This window comes from Phacochoerus africanus, chromosome 5, assembly GCF_016906955.1.
Source record: "Phacochoerus africanus isolate WHEZ1 chromosome 5, ROS_Pafr_v1, whole genome shotgun sequence".
NCBI classification, from domain to species: domain Eukaryota; kingdom Metazoa; phylum Chordata; class Mammalia; order Artiodactyla; family Suidae; genus Phacochoerus; species Phacochoerus africanus.
This window is the reverse complement of record NC_062548.1, coordinates 12,361,503-12,376,028: the sequence shown is the minus strand read 5'-3', so window position 1 is coordinate 12,376,028 and position 14,526 is coordinate 12,361,503.

Below are 14,526 nucleotides of genomic sequence, written 5' to 3'. Positions count from 1 at the left end.
CCACAGGGCAGCTGTTAACGCCTTTTTTGCTTTTGTTTCTCTTTCTTTCCAAGTAATAAAACCACTTAACTCTACAGTGGACCCAGAGTAACCTGGGCTGTGCCTCTTACTGTGTGGCCTCAAGCAAGTTATTTAATCTCTTTAGTTTCTCAATTTTATCATGTTGTCGTAAGGGGAGGCTGTTACCCACCTCCTCAGATTGTAAAGATTAGATGAAAAAATGAAATGAAAAAATGGTAAAATTCCTGGTCCACAGTAATTTCATTATCAGCACCTACATTGGTGTTTTACATAGAGTTTACAAATCTCTTTTGGCTGTGTACCACTCAGAGGAAGAGGCTTGCCCAAGGTCACGCTCCTTTGATCTGAAGGCGTATGGCTCAGAGAAGAACCAATGATTTTTTTTCTTTGCTTTTTAGGGCTGCACCCGCAGCATATGGAGGTTCCCAGGCTAGGGGTCTAATTGGAGCCATAGCCACCAGCCTACGCCAGAGCCACAGCAATGCCAGATCTGAGCTGTGTCTGCAACCTACAACACAGCTCACGGCAACGCTGGATCCTTAACCCACTGAGCAGGGCCAGGGATTGAACCTGCAACCTCATGGTTCCTAGTAGGATTCGTTAACCACTGAGCCATTATGGGAACTCCCAGATGCTACTTTCTCTAAGATGCCTTTGTGTAGTGGTGAAGCTCGTGGGTGCCTTTCAAACTCCCTGTATTTAAATTGTGGCCAAACCACTTAACTGCTAGCTCTATGACTCAAGCCAATTGTTTAATCTGTCACTTCTTCGGCTAGAAAAGAATAATAATCATTGTGATAACAGTTTTCAGTATTCAGCTTTTTTTTTTCTTTTTGTCTTTTTGCCTTTTCTTGAGCTGCTTCTGCAGCATATATGGAGGTTCCCAGGCTAGGGGTCTAATCGGAGCTGTAGCCACCAGTCTACTCCAGAGCCACAGCAACGCTGGATCCGAGCCTTGTCTGCGACCCACACCACAGCTCACGGCAATGCCAGATCCTTAACTCACTGAGCAAGGCCAGGGATCGAACCTGCAACCTCATGGTTCCCAGTCGGATTCATTAACCACTGCGCCACGACGGGAACTCCAGTATAGAGCTATTTTTAAAAAATTGTATTGCAGTAGAGTTGATGTACAATGGTGTTAGTTTCAGGTGTACAGCAAGGTGGTTTGGTTATACATAAAGACATAGCCATTCCCGTATAGGTTATCACAGAATACTGAGTAGATTCTCCCGTGCTATACAGCAGATTCCCCATTGACCATCCATTCCATATACTGTAGTGTGCATAGACCATTCCAAGCTCCAGATCCTTCTCTCCCCCCACCCATCCCTTTTGGTAATCCTAAGGTTTGTTTTCAAAGTCTGTGAGTCTGTTTCATTTTTTTTTTTAGATTCCACATATAAGTAATATTACATGCTATTTGTCTTTCTCTGACTTACTTCACTTAGTGTAATAATCTCTAGGTCTGTCCATGTTGCTGCAAATGGCACTTCATTCTTTTTTATGGCTGAGCAATATTCCATTGCATATGTGTACTACATCTTCTGTATCTATTCCTCTGTTGATGGACATTTTAGTTGCTTCCATGTCTTGGCTATTGTAAATAGTAGTGTTCAGCTATTTTTAAGTTCTGACAGGTTGGTGTTTTATTGCTGAAATACTGTTAACGTTATCTAAAATAATCTGAAATATAAATCATTTTTGTGTCAAGATTAAGATCAATGACTTAAATAGTCAATTTATGTGAAAAGACATACTAATAGTCTTACAAATCTATGTGGATATGCTGCTGTGTGAATCTCAGCAAGCATCTGTATTGAGCTACTGCAAAGCTTCTGTCACAAGCATGTTGTGTTACTCTAGGTTAAAGACTTTCCAAACAAGGGAATATGAATATGAGAAAAATTGAAATAACATCTCTATCTACACATGATGAAAATAGAGAAGAAAAATATTATGTGTTCTTTGTAACCAAAACTATAGGTCACTAGCACTAAAAATGTGCAGACTTTGCAAAACAACTCAAAAAACGGTTCAAAAAGATCTCAAATACATTAAATAAAAGGTGGAACTATTTGGAGAAAGTATGCTTTAGCTCTGCCCCCTTGGTCCATTTTCCATGAAGTGGTCATAGTGTGTCTTCTAGAACCTCAGTCAGGGTGTGGCATTTCCTCTGCTCCAACCCTCCCATCTTCCCGGGTAGAAGTCAGAGCCCTTACAGTGGCCTAAAGGCCCTATTCCCTCTGCTCACGCTCCCCCAGCCCCTCCTCCCTGTCTCTCCCATCACTCTTCCGTCCAGCCACGTGGCTTCTTTCCTGTTCCTCTAACACCCTGATCACCTTCCCAGTTCAAGCCTTTGCTTCCGATAGCCCCTGATACCCACAGGGCACCCACCTTTGCCTCCTATGGGCTTCTGCTCAAAGGAACCTTCCTGAATGCTCTCTCTGAAGTAGCAACAGTCTTCACTTTCCTCTTTCCTGCCCTGCTTTTCCCCAGCACTTGTCTCACCTGTTTTTTTTTTTTTTTTTTTTTTTTTGCTTTTTTAGGGCCGTACCCATGGCATATGGAGGTTCCCAGGCTAGGGGTCAAATGAGAGCTGTAGCTGTAGCCACTGGCCTACGCCACAGCCACAGCAACGCCAGCTCTGAGCTGTGTCTGCGACGTACACCACAGCTCACGACAACACCGGATCCTTAACCCACTGAGTGAGGCCAGGGATCAGACCTTCATCCTCATGGATCCTAGTTGGGTTCATTAACCACTGAGCCAGGACTGGAACTCCTCTCTGACTTATTACCTGAAGTCCATCTTCTCTAGGAGCAGGGAGTTTGGTATTTTTTTTTGAAGTCTCTCGGCACCTAAAGCAAAATCTCATAGAAGGAGCTCAATAAATACTGGTTGGAAACAGGAATCAGATGAAAATATTTGGGGTTTGATTAAAAACTTTTCATTCTCCCATTTCCTCCCATCCCTCAACCTGGGAAGCACCACAAAGAGCTGCCGCAGCCACTGGTGCTCTGTGGACAGGAAGACCTCGTGACTCAATAATGGCTCCATTCATGTGCCCAGTTTTACTGAGATAAAACTCATACCATACAGTTCACGCATTTAAAGTGCATAGTTCAGTGTGGTTTGTAGTATAATTGCAGAGGTGTGCAACCATCAATACAATCCATTTTAGACTATTTTCAATACCCAGGGAAACTCTCCTCACCTTAGCCCTAATTCCCCAACCCTCATATCTCCCCCAGAGTCAGAGGCCAGCTAATCTCCTTTTTTTCTTCTTTCTTCTTTTAGGGCCATACCCAAGGCATGTGGAAGTTCCCAGGCTAGGGGTTGAATTGGAGCTACACCTCAGCCACAGCAATGTGGGATCTGAGCCACATCTGCAACCTGCACCACAGCTCACGGCAGCTCTGGATCCTTAACCCACTGAGCGAGGCCAGGGATCAAACCCAAGTCCTCATGGATACTAGTCGGGTTCATTACCACTGAGCCACAACGGGAATTTCCCATCTAATCTACTTTTATCTTTATAGATTTGTCTATTCTGGACATTCCATACAAATGAAATCATACAATATGTGGTCCTTTGTGACTGGCTCCTTTCATCCAGCATCATATTTTCAAGGTTCATCCATGCTGTACCATTCATGCAGTACTTCATTCCTTTTTATTGTGAAATAAAATTCCACTGTGAGGGTGTGCTGCATTTTACTTATCCATTCATCAGTTGATGGACATGTGGGTGTTTCCATTTTCGGCTATTAGGAATAATGCTGCTATGAACATTTGTGTCCAAGTTTTGTGTAGACACATGGTTTTCCCTTCTCTTGGGTATATACCTGGAAGTGGAAATGGTGGATCATGGGGTTAACTCTGTATTTAACTATTTGAGGAGCTTCTGGACTGTTTTCCAAAGTGGCTGCACCATTTCACATTCCCACCAGCAGTATGTAAGGGTTCCGGTGTCTGCCTAGTCTCTCCAACACTTGTTATATATCTTTTTGATTATAACCATCTCGTGGTTATTAAGTGGTATCTCATTGTGGGTTTTTTTCTTTTCTTTTTTGTCTTTTTAGGGCCACACAGAGGCATATGGAAGTTCCCAGGCTAGGGGTCAAATCGGAGCTGTAGCCGCTGGCCTACGTCACAGCCACAGCCATGCAGGATCCAAGCTGCGTCTTCGACCAACACCACAGCTCACAGCAATGGCGGATCCTTAACCCACTGAGCAAGGCCAGGGATCGAACCTGCGTCCTCGCGATGCTAGTCAGATTCGTTTCCACTGAGCCATGACGGGAATGGCCCTCATTGTGGTTTTGATTTGCATTTTCCTGATGCCTATGAATATCTTTTCATGTCCCTATTTCTAATTTGAAGATACATGTATTCAGATCCTTTGTCTGTTTTTGTTTTGTTTTTCTTTTTAGGACTGCACCTGCAGTATATGGAAATTCCTGGGCTAACAGTTGAATTAGAGCTGCAGCTGCCAGCCTACACCACAACCACAGCAATGTCAGATCCAAGCAGCATCTGTGGCCTACACTGCAGCTCAAGGTAATGCTGGATCCTTAACCCACTGAGAGAGGCCAGGGATTGAACCCGCATCCTTATTGGATACTAGTCGGATTCTTAACCCACTGAGCCACAACGGGAACGCCAAGCCCTTTATATTTTTAGATGAGCCTCATATATAGCACATGGTGGGAGTTCCCTTGTGGTGCAGTGGGTTAACGATCTGGCATTGTCACCACAGTGGCTTGAATCGCTGCTGTGGCCCAGGTTCAGTTCCCAGCCAGGAACTTCCACATGCCATGGGTGGGGCAAAACAAACAACACCCAAAACGATACAAAACAACATACCCTCACACCACACACAAAAATAAACTCAAAATAGCTTAAAGACTTAAATATAAGACATGACACCACAAAACTCCTAGAAGAGACCATAGGCAAAACATCTTCTTGATATAAATCATACCAGTGTTTCCTTAGGGCAGTCTCCCAAGGCAAGAGAAATAAAAACAAAAATAAACAAGTGGGACCTAATCAAACCTACAAGCTTTTGTATAGCAGAGGAAACCATAAACAAAAGGAAAAGCCAACCTACAGACGGAAAAGATATTTGCAAGTGGTGCGATCAGTAAGGGCTTAATTCCAAAATATATACACAGCTCATACAACTCAACGACCAAAAAAACCCCCAAAACCCCAAACAACCCCATCCAAAAATAGCAGAAGAACTAAATAGACATTTCCACAAAGAAGACATATGGATGGCGGCCAACGGGCCCATGAAAGATGTTCAACATCACTGATCATTAGAGAGAGAAATCAAAACTGCAATGAGAGACTAGCTCACACCGGTCAGAATGGCCGTCGTTAAAAGTATACAAATAACAAATGCCGGAGAAGAGAGGGTGTGGAGAGAAGGGAACCTCCTGCACTGCTGGGAGAAATGAATTGGTGCAAATGCAAACTCTATGGAAAACAGTATGTGGGTGCCTCAAAAAACCTAAAAATAGAGTTGCCATATGATCCAGCAATCCCACTCCTGGGCATATATCCAGAAGAAAACTATAGTTCAAAAAGATACATGTAGCTCTATGTTCACAGCAGCCCCATTTGCAGTAGCCAGACATGGAAACAACCTAAACGTCCATCAACAGCTGAGTGGATAAAGATGTGGTCCAAATACGTATGTATATGTACACACATACAATGGAGTATTAGCCACAAAAGAATGAAATCATGCCATTTGCAGCAATATAGATGGACCTGGACATTATCCCACTGAGTGAAGTCAGAAGAGATAAATACCATATGATGTCACTTATATGTAGACTCTAAGATATGACACAGATGAGCTCACCTGAAACAGACTCACAGACATAAAGAAGTGACTTGTGGCTGCCAAGGGGTCGGGGGGGGGGGGGGGGGTGGGGGGAAGACTGGGAGTTGGGGATTAGCATATAAACTATTACATGTATTTATGTAAAGAATGGGTAGACAAGGTCCTGTGTGTGTGTATAAAATAGCATCACTTTGCTGTATAGAAATTAATACAACATTGTAAATCTAATTTACTTCAATACAATTTAAAAAAAACATGCCTTTTCTGTTTCCACCCCAATAATGTCTTATTCTTTAGAGTCCTGATTCCTAATATTTTCCCTTAATTATTTGTTAAATCACCTTATTGGATTATAACACACATCCAGGAAAGTATACAAATCAATTAGGTATGTGCCTCACTAATTGTCAAAAATTGAACAAATGCATGCACCTGGGCCAAGACACAGATATTCCAGTCCTCCCAGGAGTCTCCCTTGTGTCCACTCCCAGTGGTTCTTGACCCCTAAAGGCAATCACTCTTTTTTTTTTTTTTGTCTTTTTGCTATTTCTTGGGCTGCTCCCGCTGCATATGAAGGTTCCCAGGCTAGGGGTCTATCGGAGCTGTAGCCACCCACCTAGGCCAGAGCCACAGCAACTCGGGATCCAAGCCGCGCCTGCGCTCTACACCACAGCTCACGGCAACGCCGGATCATTAACCCACTGAGCAAGGGCAGGGACCGAACCCGCAACCTCATGGTTCCTAGTCGGATTCGTTAACCACTGCACCACGACGGGAACTCCCAGCAATCACTCTTTATAGCTATCTTTTCTTTTCTTTTCTTTTCTTTTTTTTGTCTTTTTAGGGCTGCACTCGCGGCATATGGAGGTTCCCAGGCTAGGGGTCGAATCAAGCTACAGTTGCCAGCCTACAGCACAGCTCACAGCAACACCAGATCCTTAACCCACTAAGTGAGGTCAGGGATCAATCCTGCATCCTCATGGATGCTAGTCAGATTTGTTTCCTCTGCACCACGACGGGAACTCCTCTTTACGTGGTCATCTTTAGTGGACTTGCTTTGTGTTCTCTTTCAGATTGTTGTTGAATATTCTGGGGAGACCTTGGGCCTCTCATCTTATGTTTGTTGTCTTCTGAGTTTCACTCCTAGTGGAATGGCCCCCCAGGGATTTTGACATTTCTCACTATGAACTCATCCTTAGGATGGCTGGGTCTTATTTTATTTTATTTTTTTGTCTTTTGTTGTTGTTGTTGTTGTTGCTATTTCTTGGGCCACTCCCGCGGCATATGGAAGCTGTAGCCGCTGGCCTATACCACAGCCACAACAACGCCAGATCCAAGCTCAATCTGCGACCTACACCACAGCTCACGGCAATGCCAGATCCTTAACCCACTGAGCAAGGCCAGGGATCAAACTCACAACCTCATGGTTCCTAGTCGGATTCATTTCTGCTGTGCTATGACAGGAACTCCAAGATAAACAATAAATATTTTTTAAGTCTAAGTATGTCCCATGCAATATTTGGGGCATTCTTACACTAAAATATTATTCATACTGTTTATCTAAAATTCAGATTTAACTGAGGCATCCTGGATTTAACCCACCCTTTTTTTTTTTGTCTTTTTGCTATTTCTTTGTTTTGTTTGTTTTGTCTTTTGTTGTTGTTGTTGCTATTTCTTGGGCCGCTCCCACGGCATATGGAGGTTCCCAGGCTAGGGGTTGAATCGGAGCTGTAGCCACCGGCCTACGCCACAGCCACAGCAACGCGGGATCCGAGCCGCGTCTGCAACCTACACCACAGCTCACGGCAACGCCGGATCGTTAACCCACTGAGCAAGGGCAGGGACCGAACCTGCAACCTCATGGTTCCTAGTCGGATTCGTTAACCACTGCGCCACAATGGGAACTCTGGATGGCTGGGTCTTAATTATATTTTCCCTCTGACAGAATCTTTTGCAGCCTGGATCTTGGGAGCGAGGCTTCAAAGCTTTCCCCATTTTGCTTATTCCCCAGAAGTATCACCAGGCTAGCTTCAGTATTTACCTCATTGCTTAGAGTTGAGAGTTTCTGGACCATTCCTGTGCAGTAAACATTTGACCTCTCAAACCATGCAGTGCAGGGTTGGGAGTTTTGCAGATAGCTTTTATTTATGTATGTATTTATTTAATTTCTTTTTGCTTTTTAGGGCCACCCCCGCACCATATGGAATTTCTCAGGCTAGGGACTGAATTGGAGCTACATCTGTCAGCCTACACCACAGTTCACAGCAATGCTGGGTCCCTGAACCAATAAGCGAGGCCAGGGTTTGAACCCATATCCTCACAGATACTAGCTGGATTTGTATCCACTGGGCCACGATGGGAACTCCGCTGGGTTGGGAGTTTTGGATTCTCGGGCTGAAACAGACAAGCTTGCTCATCACTGCCTTGCGGATGGTCATTTTTTTCTCAAGTTCGCCCTTTTGCTGAGAGTGTGGCTTTTCACACTTTTCAGTTTTGTATACAGTGATCTCTGGATCTACCCTGACCAGCTCCCTGATGGTGTACTCCTGTCACCACACGTGCAGGGCCCTGGCATAGGTTGCAGATGCAGCTCAGATTCAGCATTGCTGTGGCTGTGGTGTAGGCGGCGGCTACAGCTCTGATTCGACCCCTAGCCTGGGAATCTCCATATGCCGAGGAAGCGGCTCAAAAAAGAAAAAAAAAAAAAAAAAAAAAAAAAAAGCACGGGGCCCTGCGGTCTCCCCATCCTCACCCCAGAAGCAGGACCCCTTTGCTGTCATCTGCAGGAGTCAATCCCCTCTTGTTTCTGGCATCTGGGGATTTCTCTTTCTTTCCTGGAACCTCAGCTAAGCATTTGAAATAGTTTCTGTATTATACACCTTAAAGAGGCATTGAGCATTTGAAAGTTAAATGACACAGCTGATTTTTATTTTGTTTTCTGTTTCTTTTGGCTGTGCTGGGGCCTGTGTAAGTTCCTGGGCCAGGGATAGAACCTACGCCACAGAACTGACCCAGGCCGAGGCAGTGACAATGCCAGACCCTTAACTTGCTACACTACAAGAGAACTCAAGACTTTGTTTTATTTTATTTATTTTTTTTATTTTTGTCTTTTTGCTATTTCTTTGGGCCGCTCCTGCGGCATATGGAGGTTCCCAGGCTAGGGGTCAAATCGGAGCCGCAGCCACCGGCCTACGCCAGAGCCACAGCAACGTGGGATCCAAGCCGCGTCTGCAACCTACACCACAGCTCATGGCAACACCGGATCGTTAACCCACTGAGCAAGGGCAGGGACCGAACCCGCAACCTCATGGTTCCTAGTCGGATTTGTTAACCACTGCGCCACGACGGGAACTCCAAGATTTTATTTTATTTTATTTTTTTGTCTTTTGCCATTTTAGGGCCATACTCTCAGCATATGGAGGTTCCCAGGCTAGGGGTCGAATCGAAGCTATAGCCGCTGGCCTATACCACAGCCACAGCAACGCCAAATCTGAGCCACGTCTGTGACCTACACCACAGCTCATGGCAACGCCAGATCCTTAGTCCACTGAGTGAGGCCAGGGATCGAACCCACATCCTTGTGGATCCTAGTCGGGTTCATTAGCTACTGAGCCACGAAGGGAATTCCAAGATTTTATTTTATTTTAATCAGTTGACATTGAAATTTAAATAGCCACTTGGGGCTGGTGGGCTCCTGTACTGGACAGTGCAGTCTTAGGAAGGAGCTCACCATCCCAGGCTAATTCCGGGTCAGACTAATCCCAGGGTGTGGACAACCTGCATTCCAGCCAGGGTCCCAGGACTCTGACCTTGATGGAGGTCATGTGGGAAGAAGCATGTGGGTTGGCCTGGATTCCATTCTGTGGATTTGAACCCATATCTGCTTGGCGAAGAGGCCAGTCAGCCTGGAAGACAGGCCCTGGGGGTGCCTCAGGGGTCTAGCTGAGGTTCTACCCACTTATCCATTCGGGGTGTGACACGGAATTGAGAAGGCTGTGGGACACCTTAGTGGCAGTCAGGACCCTGGATGGCCTCTTTTGCCCTTTGAACCCTGGCTTTCCCCATCCCTGCATTCTGTCCTCAGCCCTTTCCTGGCCCCCAGCCTCTTCCTGGAGAGCTAGCTCCTCCTCCGGCCTCCAGCTCCCCGGGGCGCCTCCACTGCAGCCTCACACCTCTCAGGATTCCCCAAACACATCCTGCTCTCCCAAGTCTGCACGCCTTTGCTCAAGCTGCCCCCTTCCTAGCAGGGCCTCTCTCCCCGCCTCTCCCCCTGACGCCCCAACCCACTTTCCTGATGGGTACATTCTCTTTCAAAACCCATCTCAGGAGTCCCCACTGTGGCAGAGTGGAAACAAACCTGACAACTATCCATAAGGACCCGGGTTCAATCCCTGGCCTCGGTCAGTGGGTTAAGGATCCAGCAAAACTGACCAACCAACCAATCAACTAACCCTATACACACATGCACAGATGTTAACAATTGCTGAATGTAGGTGGTAAGGTTAAGGGAGGCCTAAGGGAATCATTAACCTACTCTTTCAACTTTTTGTTGTTGTTGTGTTGTGCCCTTGGGATGTGGAAGTTCCCAGGCCAGAGACAGAACCCATGCTACAGCAGTGACCTGAGCTGATGCAATAGCAACGGTGTTTTTTTTTTTTTTTTTTTTTCGGTCTTTTTGCCATTTCTTGGGCTGCTCCCGCGGCATATGGAGGTTCCCAGGCTAGGGGTCTAATTGGAGCTGTAGCCGCCGGCCTACACCACAGCCACAGCAACTCGGGATCCTAGCCGCGTCTGCAACCTACACCACAGCTCATGGCAACGCTGGATCCTTAACCCGCTGAGCAAGGCCAGGGATCAAACCCGCAACCTCAAGGTTCTTAGTGGGATTCGTTAACCACTGTGCCACCACAGGAACTCCGCAATGGTGGGTCTTTAACCCCTGTACCACAAGAGAACTCCAGGACAGTGGGTTTTTTTGTTTTTTGTCTTTTGTCTTTTTAGGGCCACACCCATGGCATATGGAGGTTCCCAGGCTAGGGGTCCAACTGGAGCTACAGCCGCCAGCCTACACCACAGTCACAGCAATACCAGATCTGAGTCCCATCTGCAACCTACACCACAGCTCACGGCAACGCTGGATCCCTAACCCACTGAGCAAGGCCAAGAATTGAACCCAAAACCTCATGGTCCTTAGTCAAATTCGTTTCTGCCACACCATGACAGGAACTCCTGTATAATCATTCTCATGTACACTAAGTAGGACCAACCATTTGATCCAGCAATCCCACTCCTGGGCATATGTCCAGAGAAAACTACGACTCGAAAAGACACATGTACGCCAGTGTTCATTGCAGCACTATTTGCAATAGCAAAGACATGGAAACAACCTAAATGTCCATCAACAGAGGAGTATATAAAGAAGCTGTGGTACATTTACCCAATGGAATATTACTCAGCAATTAAAAGGAATGAAATAATGGCATTTTTAGCAACATGGATGGACCTAGAAATTATCATGCTAAGTGAAGTCAGTCAGACAATGAGACACCAACATCGAATGCTATCACTTACATGTGGAATCTGAAAAAAGGACACAATGAACTTTTTTGCAGAACAGATTTGACTCACAGACTTTGAAAAACTTATGGTCTCCAAAGGAGAGAGATAGGGGGTGGGGGGATGGGCTGGGGGTTTGGGGTGGAAATGCTATAAAATTGGGTTGTGACGATCATTGTACAACTATAAATATAATAAATTCACTGAGTAATATAAAAAACCCACTATCTTAAGGAAAAAATAAAAATAAAATAAGAATAATAAAAACAAATAAATAAATAAACTAAGTAGAACCAAAAGTCCAATTATATGTAGAAAGGTGGGGGAAAGCAGGATGTGTTTGGGAATTGTGAGACCAGTAAGCTGTGCTTCTCGAGGGGAGAAGAAGGACTGGGGTGACACTGCTGGAGGGGGTGGCCTGGGTGGAATGTGAAATGGCCCTGAAGGCCAGGTTAAAGGGGCTGATGTCCTCTGCAAGGACTTGGACAAGCTGCTGAATAAGAGTCAACTTTGGGTTTTATTTGGGAGCAGTAAGGATGACGATGGACTGGAGAGAGAAGAGCCTTAGGCTCAAGTGCCCTTAGGGGCAAAGCAGACTGACTGGGTCTGTGATCATTGGGTGAGAAATTAATTCCCTCTAAGGGAACAGCTGCCATCTGGGGACAAGGGGGCAAATGCATGCCAGCCCAGCAAATTACCTAAGAGCAGTCAGAATTCCTTCCTTGAATGTGAGATCTTCTAGTTCATTGTGTTGGCTTATTTACTTTTGTTTTGTTTTGTTGTTAGGGCTGCACCTGCGGCATATAGAGGTTCCCAGGCTAGGGGTCGAATCAGCTGCAGCTGCCAGCCCACACCACAGCCACAGCAACACCAGATCTGAGCTGTGTCTGTGACCTACACTGCAGCTCATGACAACACCGGATCCTTAACACTGAGCAGGACTAGGGATTGAACCTGCGTCCTCATGGGTACTGCTGAGCCACAATGGGAACTCCCTATGGTGTTGGCTTATTTAAAAGCAAAGGCAAAGCCAACCACTACCAGAGGCAGACAAACCAAGTCTGAGGCCCTGATCAGGCTCAGGGGCCACCAACTTCGGACGAGAGGCTGAAGGTGAGTTAGGAGGTATGATAATCTAGAGGGTTTCGCTGGTGGGTGACCTCAGGTGACGGTGCAGAGGGAGGGGGGCCGGGAGAGGCCCGACTGCAGAGATTTCCAGACGTGGATTCCATCCGGGAGACTTGGTGACTGAGCAGATTCGGGAAGGGGCGGGTGGTGTCCAGGGTGACTCCCAGGTGTCTGCGTGGGTTGGACGGATAAAGATCACACTCTGGAACTGGAACCACGCGGGGCGGGGGGGGGGCAGGATGCCGGCGGAGAGGCGGGTCTGCGTCTGTGCACGTGGCCTTTGGAGAGCCTCTGGGTCCTCCTGGAGAGAAGCTGAGTGGGAGGCGCTGGGGGTGGGCAGCCCTGGTGGAGGAGGAGTTCTCTGGAGAGAGTCAGACTCAGGAGAGGGCTGAGGACAGGACAGAGGAGTAGGAGGGGATGGAGAAGGACAGCTGAGGTTTTAAGGGGCAACAGAGGCCACCCAGGGTCTAGACTGTCACCTAAGGTGTCCCTGATCCTTCTCAATTCTGTGTCACACCTCGAGTGGATAAATAGCTAGGGACTGATACAGCCCCCTGGGGCACCCCTAGGGCCTGTCCTCCAGGCTGGCCGGCCTCTTCACCAAGCGCAGGTGGGCCCAAATCCGCAGAATGGAACCCAGGCCAACCCACATGCTTCCTACGGAGCTCCATCAAGGTCATCGGAGACCTGGACCGAAGCCGGAATGCAGGTTGTCCACCTGAGAGCAGTCTGACCTGAGCCTGCCAAGCCTGGGAAGGGGTGGTAGGTTCCTCCTTCTGGGTTAGGAGAAGGGAAAAGGATCTTTATTGGTCAATGACTACCTAATTTTATCACACATTAGACCTGCAAAATGGGCATTTTTCTGACCACAAGTGCTAGTCAGCAATCATTCATGCTCTCAGCATCCATTTACCCAGTGTCACCCGTGGGCCATGAAACTGCCTAAGACACACATGTCCAAGACACCAAGAGCTGAATCAGAACCTGGGGGAAGTGCGGTGTGTTGTTTTTCAAATGACACAGGAACCATCCCCACCGCCATCCCATTTCTGGCCCCAGTTCCACCAGATGTCGGCGTACTCCCCAGGAGGCTGTATCAGAATTTTGGCAGGAGAAGAAGGGCTATGAAACATGTTCTGAAAAACCTTCCCATGTGTTTCTGATTTGGCAGCTAGGATAACCAAAAACTCTACCAGTAAAAGTCTTTGAAATGTTTGATTAAATCAGAACTATTTTAAGTGCACAGCTGAGTTCCCACAGAAGAAAGGAATCCAGAAACAAAGGGGGGATGAAACATCATAGATTACAGTAGATGAGCTGATAATGTCTTCCCTTAGGTGTCAATGAGGTTCAGTAACCAGTAGTGACAGGAGATGAGGCCCTGCACTAAGGTTACAAGAAAAAAACTACGGAAGAAAATATGCATCCTGTATTATTATTATTATTTTGTCTTTTTGCTATTTCTTGGGCCGCTCCCACGGCATATGGAGGTTCCCAGGCTAGGGGTCTAATTGGAGCTGTAGCCACCAGCCTACTCCAGAGCCACAGCAACGCGGGATCCGAGCCGCGTCTGCAACCTACACCACAGCTCACGGCAACGCCGGATCCTTAACCCACTGAGCAAGGCCAGGGACCGAACCCACAACCTCATGGTTCCTAGTCGGATTCGTTAACCACTGCGCCACGACAGGAACTCCCATCCTGTATTATTTTGTATACATATGTATCACATACATCTATAAACAAATAAACACACACACATATATATACACATATATATAATTTCTTTTTAGTCCAGGGGGCTAAGTAGGGCCCCCTGGACCCACCTACAATGGAAATTGTACCTTTTTTCTTTGGCTTTTTTTGTCTTTTTGCCTTTTCTAGGGCCACTCCCATGGCATATGGAAGTTCCCAGGCTAGGGGTCTAATTGGAGCTATAGCCACTGGCCTACACCAGAGCC